The sequence below is a fragment of the Salmo trutta genome, chromosome 35 (genome assembly GCF_901001165.1).
Source record: "Salmo trutta chromosome 35, fSalTru1.1, whole genome shotgun sequence".
NCBI classification, from domain to species: domain Eukaryota; kingdom Metazoa; phylum Chordata; class Actinopteri; order Salmoniformes; family Salmonidae; genus Salmo; species Salmo trutta.
Window position 1 is genome coordinate 12418940 of NC_042991.1, and position 18357 is coordinate 12437296.

At 43.1% G+C, this 18357-nt stretch overlaps 1 non-coding gene across 1 annotated transcript; it reads right to left on the reverse strand.

Moving 5' to 3' along the window:
* Positions 1–7883: 7883 nt before the first annotated feature.
* Positions 7884–7955, reverse strand: trnat-ugu (transfer RNA threonine (anticodon UGU)). Its single transcript has one exon. It is a non-coding gene; the product is annotated as a tRNA-Thr (tRNA).
* Between the last annotated feature and the right edge of the window lie 10402 nt (positions 7956–18357).

Consider the following 18357-nt stretch of genomic DNA (forward strand, 5'->3'; position numbering starts at 1 on the left):
ACTCTACTAAAACCCACATGGTGCACTACTAGGGTTGCAAAATTCACAACATTCACTTTCCCAAAATACCCAGGTAAAAAAAATCCTAGCTGGAATATTTCTGGAATCAGCAGGGCATAACCTGCGAGGGAATCATCCAACCTGGAGTTCTTCAACTGGGATTTCTGGAAAACTCCTGGAATTGTTTCGGGAAAGGTTCTGGAATCTTTAAAACCTACTTCGGACTGAGACACTGACACCACGGTGATGTCAGAAGGGAAACGACCTGCCTCACATGATATGACCACTCCAACAGCAACTCCATCAAGTGTCTGTATCGTTTTATCATTTTATTGTACTTCTGTGCTATGAAAATATGTTGTGACAAATACAATGAGGAATATAAAGATGTTTGCATTGATTGTCTGGCTCATGATTGTCCTTGTTCTGTCCTTCTGTATACTATCAGATGTCTTTGAAATCCGCATAGTTTCTCTGTGTAGTTTCTCTGACTTCCTCATCATACACAAATCCACAACTCATCTACTAGATTTCAAAACACAGTAAAGCATAAGAAAAGTTGGCCGCAAATCTTTCTTTCTAGAGGTGCTTAAGTTTATTGATGTTTTGGCCCAAGGTCTTCATCAGAAAAGGCTGTCGACTACCCCCCACCAAAAAATAAATAAATTGAGAAGCAACATCGGTGAACTTTTAACGGCCCTGTGTTTTACTCAGTAGTATCACTTCCAAATTGAACGTTTTCACAAGAACCTGATCTGTGGAGCATGCCCTCTCTCTCTCAGGGTCTCAGGCAGGCAGAGAAGAAGAGAAGCTGACTGCGTTTTGATGTCTTTGTTTTTCCACTTGCTGTGCCTTAACCAGGGCCATCCAGGCATGGCCTGCTGACTGATCTTACAAGGCTCAACCCCAGCCTCAGCATGTGTGGAGCAATCTGCTTTCAATTGGAGACCAAACGGCCTGAAACGTTATACATTTTAGGACAGGCAGAATGTTTTATTTTTACATGTTGGTTATTCTCGGAGCGAGCTCCTCTATGTTCTGTTGGCTGCAAACAAAAAGGCAGGATCAAAGAGGCTTTTGTCTGTCGTTGTTGATTTTGTTAGTAAGTGGGGGATTGGAGAATGATTGAGTACACCGTTGAGGTGAGTTCTATTCTCCACCTCCAAATCCTGAACTTGAGCTGCAAGACACGAAGCAACATTGGCTCATAAATGTATCTTTATTATGTAGTTCAATGATCCTCTTTGGAAACAAAATGAAAAGTTAGTTCTGTGCCACGTTAGTCGTGACTATTGACTCTCTATACTGAAATGATGAGAAGCAGGGTTGAACTTTGCACCCCGATTCAATCACATATGGATGAAGAGTGCTCAGACTGGTTACGTTATTACATTACCGTAGTGAAACACCATGGATCAACAGAATCACACTCAATTTGCTTCGTCGACTGTGTTCTCCAGATGGCTTCAATTTGTTTTCAAAGTCCAACCCAGATTTTGGAGAACCCGGAGTTAATAACGGAACGAATGCTTCTTAGACCAAAACATGATGACCTATTAATTACTACAGAAATCACAGGAACCTCGTTCTCTTTCTTATTGACACATGGAAGCATCAATTGCAGGGGTGATAATGTGGTTTCACTTGCTATAGGAGGAAGGCACATCACATCCGCATTGACTGTTGATTCTATAGCTCACAGATGGCATCATAGCCAACAATCTCGTCTGTTTTCTAGGTTGTTCTCAGTTCTGTAATCTGTACATAATCGTGTCTGTCCGTAACTCCACATGTTCTTACAGCTTTGTTCTGGTCTTTAATGTGTAGCTACATGATCATGTCTATCCGTAACTCCGTATACTCTTACAGGGGGGTTAAATAATGGAGATTCAGAGGTCAGGGCAATGCAGATCCACAGGCGTATCATTCCTTCTCAAAAGGAAGGTACAGTCTTGAACTTTCTGTTACTTCTACTTTTTTGTCTGTCAAGTATAACATTTTTTTTAAACAATTTTAGATTCTCTTAATTCCTATAGGTCCTCACCATAATTCATAGCATAGCATTTTTTCCTGCCTCTCTGTCACCTGTAAGAAACGAGAACACCAGAGGAACACTGATACTTCTAGAACGGAACATTAGGTTGCTCATGGGTCAGGGTGGCAATTGAGTCTATACTGATTTGAAATATGTGTAATTAAAGAAGAAACACCAGTGTTGGTTCGCTCATTCACACAAATGCAGGACTGGTTAATAAGGAGTTGATGGTGTGTGTGTTCTACAGTTATATTGTTCCAAGTTTCTAAATTCAATCAGTCAACTTTATTTTATAAAGCCCTTTCTACGGCAGCAGTTGTCACAATGTGTATTACAGATACCTAGCGTAAAACCCTAAACAGAAATTAATGCAGAGGCAGAAGCACAGTGACTAGGAAAAACACCATAGAAGCAGGAACCTAGAAAGAAACCTAGAGAGGAACCAGGCTCCGAGGAGATGCCAGTCCCTTTCTGGCTGTACCCAAAATTGGTATGTGAAAGTATGCACACATATAATGCAGTATGTGAAGATTTGTATGTATTTGAGCTGCCGGTAGAATCGTTTAACTATAAACAAATCTGTGCTAGATAACGTTTTACAGTTAGTTCTAGTTCTAAGTTGACTACAGATGAGCTGTCTGTGGAATGCATCCAGACAGATGCTGACCACGTTTGTTCTCTGAAAAGTAGATAAATATCCACAGATGTGAAGACAGAACAGAGAAGCAGACATGGCTTCAAATACTCTTTGAAATCATTTCAAATACTTTATCTGTGCTTGACTGAGGTTGCCTGGCTTAATGGACCAATAGAATAGTCCCACAAGTGTAATCCCTGCCTATCTGGCACTCTAGTCAGGCTAAAACAAATGCACAAAGTATTTGAAAGATTTTGAATAGTATTTGAACCCAGGTCTACAGAGAAGGAGAAAATAAAATGCTCAAGGAAAGAGCATAAAAAGGATTGGAGACATTTTTGGAACTGACTAAAAATGTTATCTGAAATCTTGAATCATGCAAGAAAGAGGTGTTTTTCAATGAGCTGCATATATTTGCTCAACTCAACATGAGCGCGACACGCACATCATCTCACGGCATGGTTCTATCATTTCCATATTTCACCAAAACACAGATGTTCATAACAGAACTAGACATTCATTTATGGATCTTGAGATCAGAATACACAATTCACTATGCAGTTGCTGTACACTGTAATACACTCTCACAATACCATGCGGGATAAATCTTTGTGAAGCAAAGGGTGGACGAAGAATAAGGGAGAATAGAAAAGGCTACTAGTAAAAAAAATGTAAAAAATGTAAAAGCGACGTTACAGTAGGTGAGGCATCGGAGGGGAAGCTGTGCAGATGGATGACGTGAAAGTATATGGATGTAGTCTTAGTCATGACTGGCCAGGCCCAGAGCCAGGACTTGGTGGTTTCGCTCCTGTTAACTCTGCTAGGCTGACAGGAATATGAGATTTCCTCAGCATGTTTAGTGCACCGCAGTGGACCAGGACCGGCATATAGTGGACTAAGTTCTCCACCACTACACTCCCTATGTCCCCAACAGAGTCCCCAACCCCCAAACACACACTGTGGTCCGCATATGAGAGTAGTACACAGGCCACACATGCACACACACTTAGACACAAATACGGATCAATTACTAGAACTGACGCCATTGGAGACTGTCATACAGAAGTGATCTACTCCAGCTAATCTGTAACCCCAGGAGACCTGTAAACATCTGTGTGCCTCTGAGGCGGTCACATGCTTTCTTTCTTGTGAGCAGGGTTTTATGATTTACATGCAATTAACAAACAAACATAGCAACGCACACAGTCAATCAAAAGTACACAGAATGACAGGAATCAGGGGTTGTTTTTGGAATAAAAATGGTTCACATCCCTTCCACCCTGCATGTTGTTAGAATGTTGTAGTTGAGTATGTGTGAGGTCTCTCTTGTGGTCCCATTTCCAACAGACAGAGTTGGTAGATGATGGCACATGGTCTCTGATCCAATGTACCATCTCCTGCCATTGTGCTCTTGGGCAAGAAACTTAACCCCCCACAATTGCTCTCCATCCAGGGGCACTGCACTGCTGCTGAGCCTGTGCCTCTCAACGTGTGTTCTTTCTAACCAATGGATAATAAAGTTGTATTCTATTCCATGTATTCTATGAGTTCTGGAGAAGTTGTTAAAGCAATTGTGGTTGACATTGACATATCTATATAGTGGCATTACTTCCTACAGTGGAGTGATTCCAATACATTGTTTGAGCAATTTTCTGCACGATGATCCCAATATGGGACAGCAATATCCTCCTTAAAAAAGTCCTCCAAAAAAAGGACCAACAAATTCCTCTGTGAAATCATACTCCAGAAACGTTTGTTTAGATGCTGTTTTCCAGGAGGATAATACATTTTCTCTCTCCGTGTCTCTCTCTCTTTAGCGTTATCTGCTCTGTCTCTCTCTTTCTCTCTGTATCTCTTCCTCTCTCTCCCCGCCTCTCTCTGTCTGCTGTTAATGTAACCACAAGACGAGCCAAGACAATACCCTGCAACATGATGAGCCTCAGCCTTGCCTAGAGAAGAGAAGCCAGGCTAGTGATACTACTGGGACGGCAGCGAGCCAGCCATAACAATAACAACATTGAACAGCCTCCGGTGCTTATAGCCTTCCACTGAGCCAAGGACCAGTTCAAAATGATGATTGCTCCTCTTTTCCCTCTGTGAATAAAGAAAGCGGAGTACTACTGAGGTTATTGGGAACAATATGTACAGGTATGAAGTTGGCATAGAGGAGAATGAGATTTAGTGAAGTATAACCTACATACTGCCTGAGTTCATTTGGGATTTCATTTTATCTACCCAGTAGCCTGTATGGTTGGTATGGCCGATAACGTATCATTGATACGTCACCACACAAACAGTTCTTCAGAGAGGAGAAATCTGCAATCTATGGGAGGTTGTAAAAGATTGATAAAACATGAATAAATATGGTATTAACTCATTGGTTAATCTCATCCACCAGCCAGCTCACTCAATTGAGGCTGGGGACAAGGTTACTGATTGATTGAAATTGTGTGATTGAGAAATTGACCTTAGATCTGGGAGCAACTTCCTCATATTCCCTAACTCGGTGGTTCTCAACCTTTTTTGGTTAAGGTACCACCAAGTACATTTAGCTCTGTTTGAAGTACTGCTGAAGTACCCCCTCATGTGTATTTGACCAGTAGGCCTATGGTCTAATGAGTCTTCTCAAGTACCCCCTGTGGATAGGCCAAGTACCCCCAAGGGTCCTGTTGAGAATCACTGCCTTAACTAACCTATGTAAGTGAGGCAGTGCAAAGGCCCTCAGCATGACACTAGGAAGGAAGGATCTTCAAAACCTAACATAGAGTGACCCCTGCTGTTGAACATACCTCAATACATCGCTGACTCATGGGCTGCATCTCAATAGTCTAGTGCGGCGTCCTCTGTTGGACATACCTCAATGCATCACTGAGCCATGGGCTGCATCTCAATAGTCTAGTGAGGCGTCCTCTGTTGGACATACCGCAATGCATCACTGAGCCATGGGCTGCATCTCAATAGTCTAGTGAGGCGTCCTCTGTTGGACATACCGCAATGCATCACTGAGCCATGGGCTGCATCTCAATAGTCTAGTGAGGCGTCCTCTGTTGGACATACCGCAATGCATCACTGAGCCATGGGCTGCATCTCAATAGTCTAGTGAGGCGTCCTCTGTTGGACATACCTCAATGCATCACTGAGCCATGGGCTGCATCTCAATAGTCTAGTGAGGCGTCCTCTGTTGGACATACCGCAATGCATCACTGAGCCATGGGCTGCATCTTTTCTATTATTTTATATTTTTTTAATGTAACTTTTATTTAACTCGGCAGGTCAGTTAAGAACAAATTCTTATTTACAATGACAGCCGACCCCGGCCAAACCCTAACCTGGACGACGCTGGTTAGGGTTTGCGCCGCCCTATGGGACTCCCAATCTCGGCCGGTTGTGATACAGCCTGGAATCGATCCAGGGTCTGTCGTGATGCCTCTAGGACTGAGATGCAGTGCCTTAGACTGCTGCGCCTCTCGGGAGCATCTCAATAGTCTAGAGATGATTCCTCCTCTCCTCTCCTTTATTAATAGTGATCTGAACTGAAAACACTGGTCTTCTTTTTCACCTGAATTTACTGTTCTGTCTGGTGTGTGGCTGACAAATTAAAATAGAGTTCATCCTAAGCAAGGATGATAATTGTATTTCCATACCAATAATGACTTGTCGTAGGTAGGCTACAGGTTTTATTATGAAACAGAGAGCCTCTCACGTGGAACAATGACTTTCTTAATCTGATGCACGAAGACATTAGAAGTGATCAACTTTATTCCCTTGAAGAATCACAAACAGCAAGAACTCCCCTGATATCCTGTCAAAGTAAATCATGACCATGAAACTTCATGTTTAGCCAACAGATCCATAGTCATCCATTGTCTGTGCCCCTGCCTCTCTTCTCCCCCAACCACACATTGAGACAGCACTCCACAATGCATTCAACAAGGAGATATAAACATAGTCAGAGCAACGTACAGAACTATTCAACCTTCACATTGACAATGTTCACGTGCATCACTGCTTCCTCCTCCACAGTGAATTTCTATTTTGAATTCACTTTTGAACTCACTTTGATATCCGTTGACTCCCACAAATGACTCCCACAATTACCCCATCATCAGGGTGTAATTGTATTTCTAAGGGATGCCCGCTCTGCTCTGCAACCGAGAGGGATAGGTGTTTTTAGGCAGTGAAGTGTGGGATTAGTTAGCTCTACATACACCCTTCTACGCCTGGCTAGCAAAACAATGCTCCTATTTTGAGCCAAAGAAGGAATTCCCTGCCTCTTCATTGGAGCAGATGAGATTTCAACGCAATGTATGGGCAGAGAGAAGATACCCACACACACCTCTGCGCGCACGCACGCACAAACACACACACACACACACACACACACCTAACTGTGGATGAGAGGATATGGAGGTCTAACTCAATGAGAAGTTCAGAGACATGGAACATTATAATTCACCTCTCCTTAACACTCAATTAGGGGGAAATGCATGAGCAGATTTTTACAATGCAACAAGTGCATGTCACGTATCTATGACACATCAGTTAGGCCTAGGTTATATTTGAGCACCCAGTATATTCACATGAGTCATACTCTCTTCTCTCAATTGACTGAGCTTGAAGTTAGAACAAAGCTTTTAAAAAGCCTTTTTTTTATCAGTAGTGCAGTTTTGTGACTCCTTGGAACTCCTCTCACAAGAGACTCAAAATTCCATCATGATCACATTATCATTTCTATCTCTGTGACCTGTTATTACCGTCTTATATACATGTCATAACATACATAGGGCTATACACATGTTATTATTGCACCATAATAATGCACTCGCTTGCTTTTAGTCAACTGAAATGTTGACTAAATCCTCTTCACTGCTATGTGAAAATTATGATAGCTAGACTCATCCATACACTTGCATATTGACCCAATTCAAACAATGGATACATTGTTTATAAACTTTTGACTGGCCTATAGTAACATCATAGCTGAACATAGAAGACATTTCACACTTGGCTGAGTTTAAACAATGTGAGCATCATAAAAATCTAAGTATGATTCTTACACTTGCAATTCAGTCCACACGTGTCTAAAATGACATCCATCTAAAATGACACCCAAAATGAGTGCAAAATACATCAGATAAATGCCATGGTAATTTTATTGGTTATCTTCCGCAAGTTCTCAGCGACCGTGTGCAGCAGAAAAATGATTATTTTAGGCTCCAGCGAGGATCGAACTCGCGACCCCTGGTTTACAAGACCAGTGCTCTGCCACTGAGCTATAGAGCCGGTTTCAGCACGCAGAAACTACATTGGTAGTGTTCTCTGATATTGATGCCGCGACAAAACAACTGACAACTCTGAAATCTCCGACTTCCGAGTGGTTCAAGACAACTGGAAACTCGGAAAAAAACGAGCTCTGAGTCGGAATAATCTTTTGAACGACCAAATATCAAACCGTAAACTTTCCGACATGAAGATCACCGACGTCATGATTTGACCTCGTTTTAATCGGACTTCCCAGTTGTCATGAAAGCACCAAGAGTCCACGCAGCGAGGGCCTATAAGGAAACTCCTTTTCGAAGATATTTATAACTAACCCCCTTGTCTGTGGCATGGTGCCCAAATTGATGATGTATGTCGCGCAGCTGAGAGTAGAAAGTGGAGACGAATGGATTCGGCTCATTCAGTCTTTGACCTGATGAGCCCTTACTCAGCTAGCTAGTTTATGCTGGTTTTTTTTCGACGGGCGAGGTAGAAATAACTTGTAGTATCGGTCACCATCTGGACGTCACCGTGACATGCCAATTAGCTAGCGTTAGCCATTATTATTATACCTCAGTGAGATGTATGCTAGCACATATCGATGGCTGGAGCTAACGTGGGCAATTTGTTCCATCCCACTTGATTTTATTTCGAGTAGGATAGCAGCCTACACGACAAAATAACTTGTAATATTGGTAGTAACCATCTGTATGCTGGCCGTCAGTAGACTGTCACCATACAGTCTGCTGCTGAATGGGAAGTGTTTGATATCTACCCTCCCGTGAACGCGAACACACTCAATTCTTTAAGTGTCCATCGCTCCGCTTGCCGCAGGGAAGCAAGTAGCTATATAGTGCAGCCAATTTCAGGCCAGGGTGACAGCTAAAGAACATTTAATGTATTGATTTACCGAAAATGTACAATTACGGCATTAACGTCTACGTTTTTGTACAAAAATAAATAATAATAATGCAACCAATTATTCTGAATACTCCCAAGTCCCAACTTTGGCGGACAAGATTCACATTATCGATGAAGTTTCTTGACACAAGCGTAAACTCGCTAGCTGGGAAGGGTAGTAGGACGACTGAGCCGAATCTGTTCGTCTCGACTCACTTCGTGACTCACTTCATCATTTAGGGCACCAGGCGTGTCCGTATAACCTTTCCCGTCTACCTGGTCTTATACCTCAGTGGTCAACCCCGCATTTGTCTCATGTCAGATAGGTTTTGTCTAAATCGATACAGGTTTTCGTTGCAGGTTTAGCGAATAAGGTTAAGGTTCCGAAAGGGGCTAGGGTTAGCTAAATTGCACACCAAAAAATATCTACTTTGACGTCAATTTGACAAATGCTGTATCCCATCTAGACATGACCATCATATAGCGCGAAGGAAAAGATTATGGATACCAGACAAGACACGTCTCTCCGCCCTAACAATGTAAGTCTTTGTCCACAATGAGGCTCTTCTATCCTTTCTTTGAATTGGTGGATACATCTCATTGTTGTAATCTTTTTTAAAATATTGTATGAGGGTTGTTTGCCTGTATTCAATGAGACACTATGCTACTAGCTTCAAGCCAAGAATATGCATATGTGACCTTCCTGGCCATAGTGAGTCAAAACAGGAAGGAGTAATGGATGGATAGTTCATTTATTTCCAAAGATGCAATCGTGGGGGACACACAGTATGGATGGATGATGAGTTGTCGACGGGATATAAATAGCACTCCCACAGCAATTCTCCATAAATCTGCTGTATAATATACTAACAAAAGAACAATTGAAATGTCTATCAAAGTCATTGTGATCGTATAGTGGATTTAACAATTTCTAATAATTCATAATTTACTATAATAAAAATATATTGTTTTCATGTGTAATCTTATGTTCACAACATCAGAATAAACTATCATCCATTTTAGTATTCAAAATATATAAAATGACCCTGAAAAATGACTCAACGTTACACTCTTGTGGCGAAGAAATATATTACACATAAAATGTACCACATTTTCCTAAGCTAACAAAACCAGGATAATATGCTGCTAGCTGGTGCTCATGAATTTATAAAACATATACTTTATACATTTGTCATAAATTATCTGCAATCGTGGGACACACACAGTATGGATGAATGATGAGTAGTAACGGGATATAAATAGCACTCGTAAAGAAAATGCATTTTCGAGTTAGCTACCAACTTCAAAGAGGGAAATTTAGTTAGCGTAAACACACTAATCCACCACGAAGTGGCATATTTTATGCAGAAATGTAACAACCTATTTACACCGTTACACATAGCCATCTCGAGATAACGACGATATAAAGGGTTTTTTCTCAAAGTTAATGGGATGTCAAATGTCCTACTTATATCAGCACACACATAACAATTTATGCATTACGAAACTTCTATTAGATCAAGTAAACCACACAGCAAATAAGCCATACATTTGACACTAGCCTCGACACAAAAACTTGCTTGGTGGGCGAAACAACACCACCTGCTGGAGCAATACAGATATTCCGCCGAGCAGTGCCGCTCCCACTTCCCATCTGACAGAAGACATTGGGCGCGTTTGAGTGGCGAGGCGAAAGCAACAGACTGAAGAGGAAAGCAGGGGCACTCGGTTTTCCAACAGCAAGGCTCAGATCAACATGGCAGTGTTGCCATTGTTTCTAAAAGTTTTTCTTTATAGTGTCTAAATAAACATGGCTCCAACCCCCATATCACACACGCACAAACTGAAATCATTTGTGTTTAGCCCTACATTGTACAATCAATCATTGAGAGAGGTCATGGACAGATGAGCTCCTGCAGTTTTCAGCATGTTCTTGGAAAAATATAGATTTGGAGTTAGATAAACTTGGATTCTTTGGCAGGGACATGTACAGGATTCTACCCTCCACAGCATAACCTTCACTCCAGATCAAAACTCAAAACCAAAAACCTGATTTTGGACGGAATTACGGAATTACCTGGAAGGCCCAAGCTATACAGCAAATGCTCTCGTAAACAAACTGAAAACACCATCCAACCTGGAACTGAGTGAGTAATGTTTTGTCTGAAGCTATGTTTTATATTCAAAAGCCAAGAAGAAAAATACATTACAATGATATATTTGACTTTATGAGGAGTGAATGCTGAGTTGGACTAGCAAGTTTTCTAGGAAAAGGAGATACAACTTCAATTAGCACTGAAGTGTCAAGTGAGAGGAGTCCGAGCCCTTTAGCCCAACAATGGCAGGAGAATCAAACAGGCTACCCCAACCAAATGCAGAGGACTTTGAAGCTGCCTCCCGCTGTTCAGAGGTAATTAAAATACAGTACCCTCTGTATGTAAAAAATGATAAGGCAAGAAAAGTGTAAAAAATGGAGCTCCTTGTGGAAGATCAAGAGACACTTTTTGCTGACTGTTATAAAAATGGGAACATAAACAACTTAATCTTCCACACAGACCATCCCTGGCATGGCACAGTGTTATATTAACACACTACCCTTCTGTTAAGAGGGGGGGTGTTAACGAGGGGTGGAAACTCAGGATATTAGACAATGAGGACTCAGAGTCAGCTAATATAAATCTCTATAATTCTGGAACAGTATTGGTACAGGGCAAACCCAAACAGTTTCAGCTGGACTTTCACCAATCAAAGAATTAGCTCAGCAGGAGAAGCTCTCCCTTGAGAAAGATACCCCCACCCTGAGCGGGTCAGAACCAGACCTCTTCATTATATAACCCCACAGACGAGCAACCCCAAGCGGAAAGTCAACGACCCCCCCCCCCGGACCTGCACATAGAGAACCTACATCCAGACCACAACCCCCACCCCAACCAATCAATCAACATCCCCCCCAAGTCAACCATGCCCACACCCCATTTAGGCCCCCTCAAATCAGACCTATGCCCCTCCTGCCCACCCCATGTCCCCCACTCCCGCAAATAGGGCCTCAATATGGAAGTCGCACATACGCCCAGGCCGTGAGTGGGCAAACAGGCCCAACCCCCACTCTTATACTAGCCCAAGCCAATGGAATGTACCAGATGCTCAGCAGGCTCTGCTCACACTTACTTGCCTGAGGCCAAACCACACAACCAACAACATTGGACACTTTATGGAATACAAAGCCTTCACTATCTCATCCTGGAATATCCAAGGCCTGAGGTCATCCAATACTTCCGGCGCCAACAAAGATGGCCGCCTTGCTTCACGTTCCTAGGAAACTATGCAGTATTTTGCTTTTTTATGTGTTATTTCTTGCATTGTTACCCCAGGTAATCTTAGGTTTTACTACATACAGTCGGGAGGAACTATTGGATATAAGAGCAACGTCAACTCACCAACATTACGACCAGAAATCCGACTTTCCCAAAGCGGATCCTCTGTTTGGCCAGGACAATGGATCGGATTCCAGCCGGCGAGCTAAAACAACGGCGCAGTAGAAGAAGGGGCAGACGGAGCGGTCTTCTGGTCAGGCTCCGTAGACGGGCACATCGCGCACCGCTCCCAAGCATACTACTCGCCAATGTCCAGTCTCTTGACAACAAGGTAGACGAAATCCGAGCAAGGGTAGCATTCCAGAGAGACATTCGAGACTGTAACGTTCTTTGTTTCACGGAAACATGGCTCACTCGAGACACGCTATCTGAGTCGGTACAGCCACCTGGTTTCTTCACGCATCGCGCCGACAGAAACAAGCATCTCTCTGGTAAGAAGAAGGGTGGGGGTGTATGCCTTATGATTAACGAGACGTGGTGTGATCATAACAACATACAGGAACTCAAGTCATTTTGTTCACCTGACTTAGAATTCCTCACTATCAAATGCCGACCACATTATCTACCAAGAGAATTCTCTTCGATCATAATCACAGTCGTGTATATCCCCCCCAAGCAGACACATCGACGGCCCTGAAAGAACTTCATTGGACTCTATGTAAACTGGAAACCACATATCCTGAGGCTGCATTTATTGTAGCCGGGGATTTTAACAAGGCTAATCTGAAAGCAAGGCTCCCCAAATTCTATCATCATATCGGTTGTGCTACCAGGGCGGGCAAAACCCTAGACCACTGTTATTCTAACTTCCGCGACGCATATAAGGCCCTCCCCCGCCCTCCCTTTGGAAAAGCTGACCACGACTCCATTTTGTTGCTCCCAGCCTATAGACAGAAACTAAAACAGGAAACGCCCGCCCTCAGGTCTGTTCAACGCTGGTCCTACCAATCGGATTCCACACTTCAAGATTGCTTCGATCACGTGGACTGGGATATGTTCCGCATTGCTGCGAACAACAACATTGACGAATACGCTGACTCGGTGTGCGAGTTCATTAAGTGCATCGGTGATGTCGTACCAACAGCTTCTATTAAAACATTCCCCAACCAGAAACCATGGATTGATGGCAGCATTCGCGCAAAACTGAACGCGCGAACCACTGCTTTTAATCGGGGCAAAGTGACCGGAAACATGACCGAATATAAACAGTGTAGCTATTCCCTCCGCAAGGCAATCAAACAAGCTAAGCGTCAGTACAGAGACAAAGTGGAGTCGCAATTCAACGGCTCAGACACGAGAGGTATGTGGCAGGGTCTACAGTCAATCACGGACTACAAAAGAAAAATCAGCCCCGTCGCGGATCACGATGCCTTGCTCCCAGACAGACTAAACAACTTTTTTGCTCACTTTGAGGACAATACAGTGCCACTAACACGGCCCGCTACCAAAACCTGCGGGCTCTCCTTCACTGCAGCCAACGTGAGTAAAACATTTAAACATGTTAACCCTCGCAAGGCTGCAGGCCCAGACGGCATCTACGGGCCACGTCCTCGGAGCATGCGCAGACCTGCTGGCTGGTGTGTTTACAGACATATTCAATCAATCCTTATCCCAGTCTGCTGTCCCCACATGCTTCAAGAGGGCCACCATTGTTCCTGTTCCCAAGAAAGCTAAGGTAACTGAGCTAAATGAGTACCGCCCTGTAGCACTCACTTCCGTCATCATGAAGTGCTTTGAGAGACTAGTCAAGGACCATATCACCTCCACCCTACCTGACACCCTAGACCCACTCCAATTTGCTTACCGACCCAATAGGTCCACAGACGACGCAATCGCCATCACACTGCACACTGCCCTAACCCATCTGGACAAGAGGAATACCTATGTAAGAATGCTGTTCATCGATTACAGCTCAGCATTTAACACCATAGTACCCTCCAAACTCGTCATTAAGCTCGAGACCCTGAGTCTCGATCCCGCCCTGTGCAACTGGGTCCTGGACTTCCTGACGGGCCGCCCCCAGGTGGTGAGGGTAGGTAACAACATCTCCACCCCGCTGATCCTCAACACTGGGGCCCCACAAGGGTGCGTTCTCAGCCCTCTCCTGTACTCCCTGTTCACCCACGACTGCGTGGCCATGCACGCATCCAACTCAATCATCAAGTTTACAGACGACACTACAGTGGTAGGCTTGATTACCAACAACAACGAGACGGCCTACAGGGAGGAGGTGAGGGCCCTCGGAGTGTGGTGTCAGGAAAATAACCTCACACTCAATGTCAACAAAACAAAAGAGATGATTGTGGACTTCAGGAAACAGCAGAGGGAGCAGACCCCTATCTATATTGACGGGACAGTGGTGGAGAGGGTGGAGAGTTTTAAGTTCCTCGGCGTACACATCATGGACAAACTGAAATGGTCCACCCACACAGACAGCGTGGTGAAGAAGCCTCTTCAACCTCAGGAGGCTGAAGAAATTCGGCTTGTCACCAAAAACACTCACAAACTTTTACAGATGCACAATCGAGAGCATCCTGTCGGGCTGTATCACCGCCTGGTATGGCAGCTGCTCCGCCCATAACCGGAAGGCTCTCCAGAGGGTAGTGAGGTCTGCACAACGCATCACCGGGTGCAAACTACCTGCCCTCCAGGACACCTACACCACCCGATGTCACAGGAAGGCCAAAAAGATCATCAAGGACAGCAACCACCCGAGCCACTGCCTGTTCACCCCGCTAACATCCAGAAGGCGAGGTCAGTACAGGTGCATCAAAGCTGGAACCGAGAGACTGAAAAACAGTTTCTATCTCAAAGCCATCAGACTGTTAAACAGCCACCACTAACATTGAGTGGCTGCTGCCAACATACTGACTCAACTCAAGCCACTTTAATAATGGGAAAATTGATGTCATCAATTTATCACTTGCCACTTTATATTATTTATATTAGATAATGTTTACATAACCTACATTATTTATCTCATATGTATATACTGTACGCCATACCATCTACTGCATCTTGCCATCTTGATGTAATTAGATGTATCACTAGCCACTTTAAACAATGCTGCTTTATATGTTTTCATACCCTACAATACTCATCTCATATGTATATACTGTACTCCATACCATCTACTAAATCTTGCCTATGCCATTCGTCCATCCCTCATTTATATATTTGTATGTACATATTCGTATTCATTCCTTTACACTTGTGTGTACAAGGTAGTTGTTGTGGAATTGGTAGATTACTTGTTAGATATTACTGCATGGTCGGAACTAGAAGCACAAGCATTTCGCTACACTTTCATTAACACCTGCTAACCATGTGTATGTGACAAATAAATTTGATTTGATCTGCCTTTGGCCTAAAGAGCAGGAACCTGGACTTCATCAAAGAAATCGGAAATACAGACATTGTCATCCTACAAGAAACATGGTATAGAGGAGACGGGCCCACTGGTTGCCCTCTAGATTACAGAGAGCTGGTAGTCCCACCCACCAAACTACCAGGTGTGAAACATGGAAGGGACTCTGGGTATACTAATTTGGTATAGACCAGACCTAACTCACTCTATTAAATTAATCAAAACAGGAACATTTTACATTTGGCTAGAAATTCAAAAGGAAATGATCTTAACAGAGAAAAATGTCTTCTTATGTGCTACCTATATCCCCCCCACTAGAATCCCCAAAGTTTAATGAAGACAGCTTCTCCATACTGGAGGAGGAAATGTATCATTTCCAGGCCCAGGGACATGTAATAGTCTGTGGCGACCTAAATGCCAGAACTGGACAAAAACCTGACACCCTCAGCACACAGGGGGACAAACACCTGCCTGGAGGTGACAGCATTCCCTCCCCCATAGGCACAACTATGACAACGTGACCAACAAAATGGGTCACAACTCCTGCAGCTCTGTCGCACGCTGGGTATGTACATAGTCAATGGTAGGCTTCGAGGGGACTCCTATGGTAGGTACACCTATAGCTCATCTCTTGGCTGTAGTACTGTAGACTACTTTATCACTGACCTCAACCCAGAGTCTCTCAGAGCGTTCACAGTCAGCCCACTGACACCCTTATCAGATCACAGCAAAATCACAGTCTACTTGAACAGAGTAATACTCAATCATGAGGCATCAAAGCCAAAGGAACTGAGTAATATTAAGAAATGCTATAGATGGAAGGAATGTAGTGTGGAAACCTACCAAAAAACTATTAGGCAACAACAAATTCAATCACTTTTGGACAACTTCCTGGACAAAAGGTTCCACTGTAATAGTGAAGGTGTAAACTTGGCAATAGAAAATCTTAACAGTATATTTGACACCTCAGCTTCCCTATCAAATCTAAAGATTTATAACAGAAAACCGAAGACAATGAACAACAATGACAAATGGTTTGATGAAGAATGCAAAAACCTAAGAAAGAAATTGAGAAACCTATCCAACCAAAAATATAGAGACCCAGAACCTGAATCTACGCCTTCACTATGGTGAATCACTAAAACAATACAGAAATACACTACGGAAAAAGAAGGAGCAGCACGTCAGAAATCAGCTCAATGTAATTGAAGAATCCATAGACTCTAACCATTTCTGGGAAAATTGGAAAACACTAAACAAACAACAACATGAAGAATTATCTATCCAAAATGGAGATGTATGGGTAAACCACTTCTCCAATCTTTTTGGCTCTATGACAAAGAACAAACAGCAAAAACATATACATTATCAAATACAAATCTTAGAATCAACTATTAAAGACTACCAGAACACACTGGATTCTCCAATTACCATGAATGAACTACAGGACAAATAAAAACCCTCCAACCCAAAAAAACCTGTGGCGTTGTTGGTATCCTCAATGAAATGCTAAAATATACAGACAACCTTTTTCAATTGGCTATACTAAAACTCTTTAACATCATCCTTAGCTCTGGCATCTTAACCCAATATTTGGAATAAAAAAAGTGGAGACAAATTTGACCCCAATAACTACCATGGGATATGCATCAACAGCAACCTTGGGAAAATCCTCTGCATTATCATTAACAGCAGACTCTTACATTTCCTCAGTGAAAACAATGTACTGAGCAAATGTCAAATTGGCTTTTTACCAAATTATCATACGTCAGACCAGGTATTCACCCTGCACACCCTAATTGACAAACAAACAAACCAAAACAAAGGCAAAGTCTTCTCGTGCTTTGTTGATTTAAAAAAAGCCTTCAACTCAATATGGCATGAGGGTCTGCTATACAAATTAATGGAAAGTGGTGTTGGGGGAAAAACATACGACATTATAAAATCCATGCACACAAACAACAAGTGTGCGGTTAAAATTGGCAAAAAACACATTTCTTCCCACAGGGCCGTGGGGTGCGACAGGGATGCAGCTTAAGCCCCACCCTCTTCAACATATATATAAACGGATTAGCGAGGGCACTAGAACAGTCTGCAGCACCCGGTCTCACCCTACTAGAATCTGAAGTCAAATGTCTACTGTTTGCTGATGATCTGGTGCTTCTGTCACCAACCAAGGAGGGCCTACAGCAGCACCTAGATCTTCTGCACAGATTCTGGCAGACCTGGGCCCTGACTGTAAATCTCAGTAAGACCAAAATAATGGTGTTCCAAAAAAGGTCCAGTCGCCAGGACCACAAATACAAATTCCATCTAAACACCGTTGCCCTAGAACAGTGGTTCTCAATCCTGGTCCTGGGGACCCAAAGGGGTGCACATTTTTGTTTTTTTCCCTAGCACTACACAGCTGATTCAAATGATCAACTCATCAAAAACAAAAATGTGCACCCCTTTGGGTCCCCAGGACCAGGATGAGAACCACTGCCATAGAGCACACAAAAAACTATACATACCTCGGCCTAAACATCAGTGCCACAGGTAACTTCCACAAAGCTGTGAACGATCTGAGAGACAAGACAAGAAGGGCATTCTATGCCATCAAAAGGAGCATAAAATTTGACATACCAATTAGGATCTGTCAAAAAATACTTGAAATCAGTTATAGAACCCATTGCCCTTTATAGTTGTGAGGTCTGGGGTCCGCTCACCAACCAAGAATTCACAAAATGGGACAAACACCAAATTGAGACTCTGCATGCAGAATTCTGCAAAAATATCTTCTGTG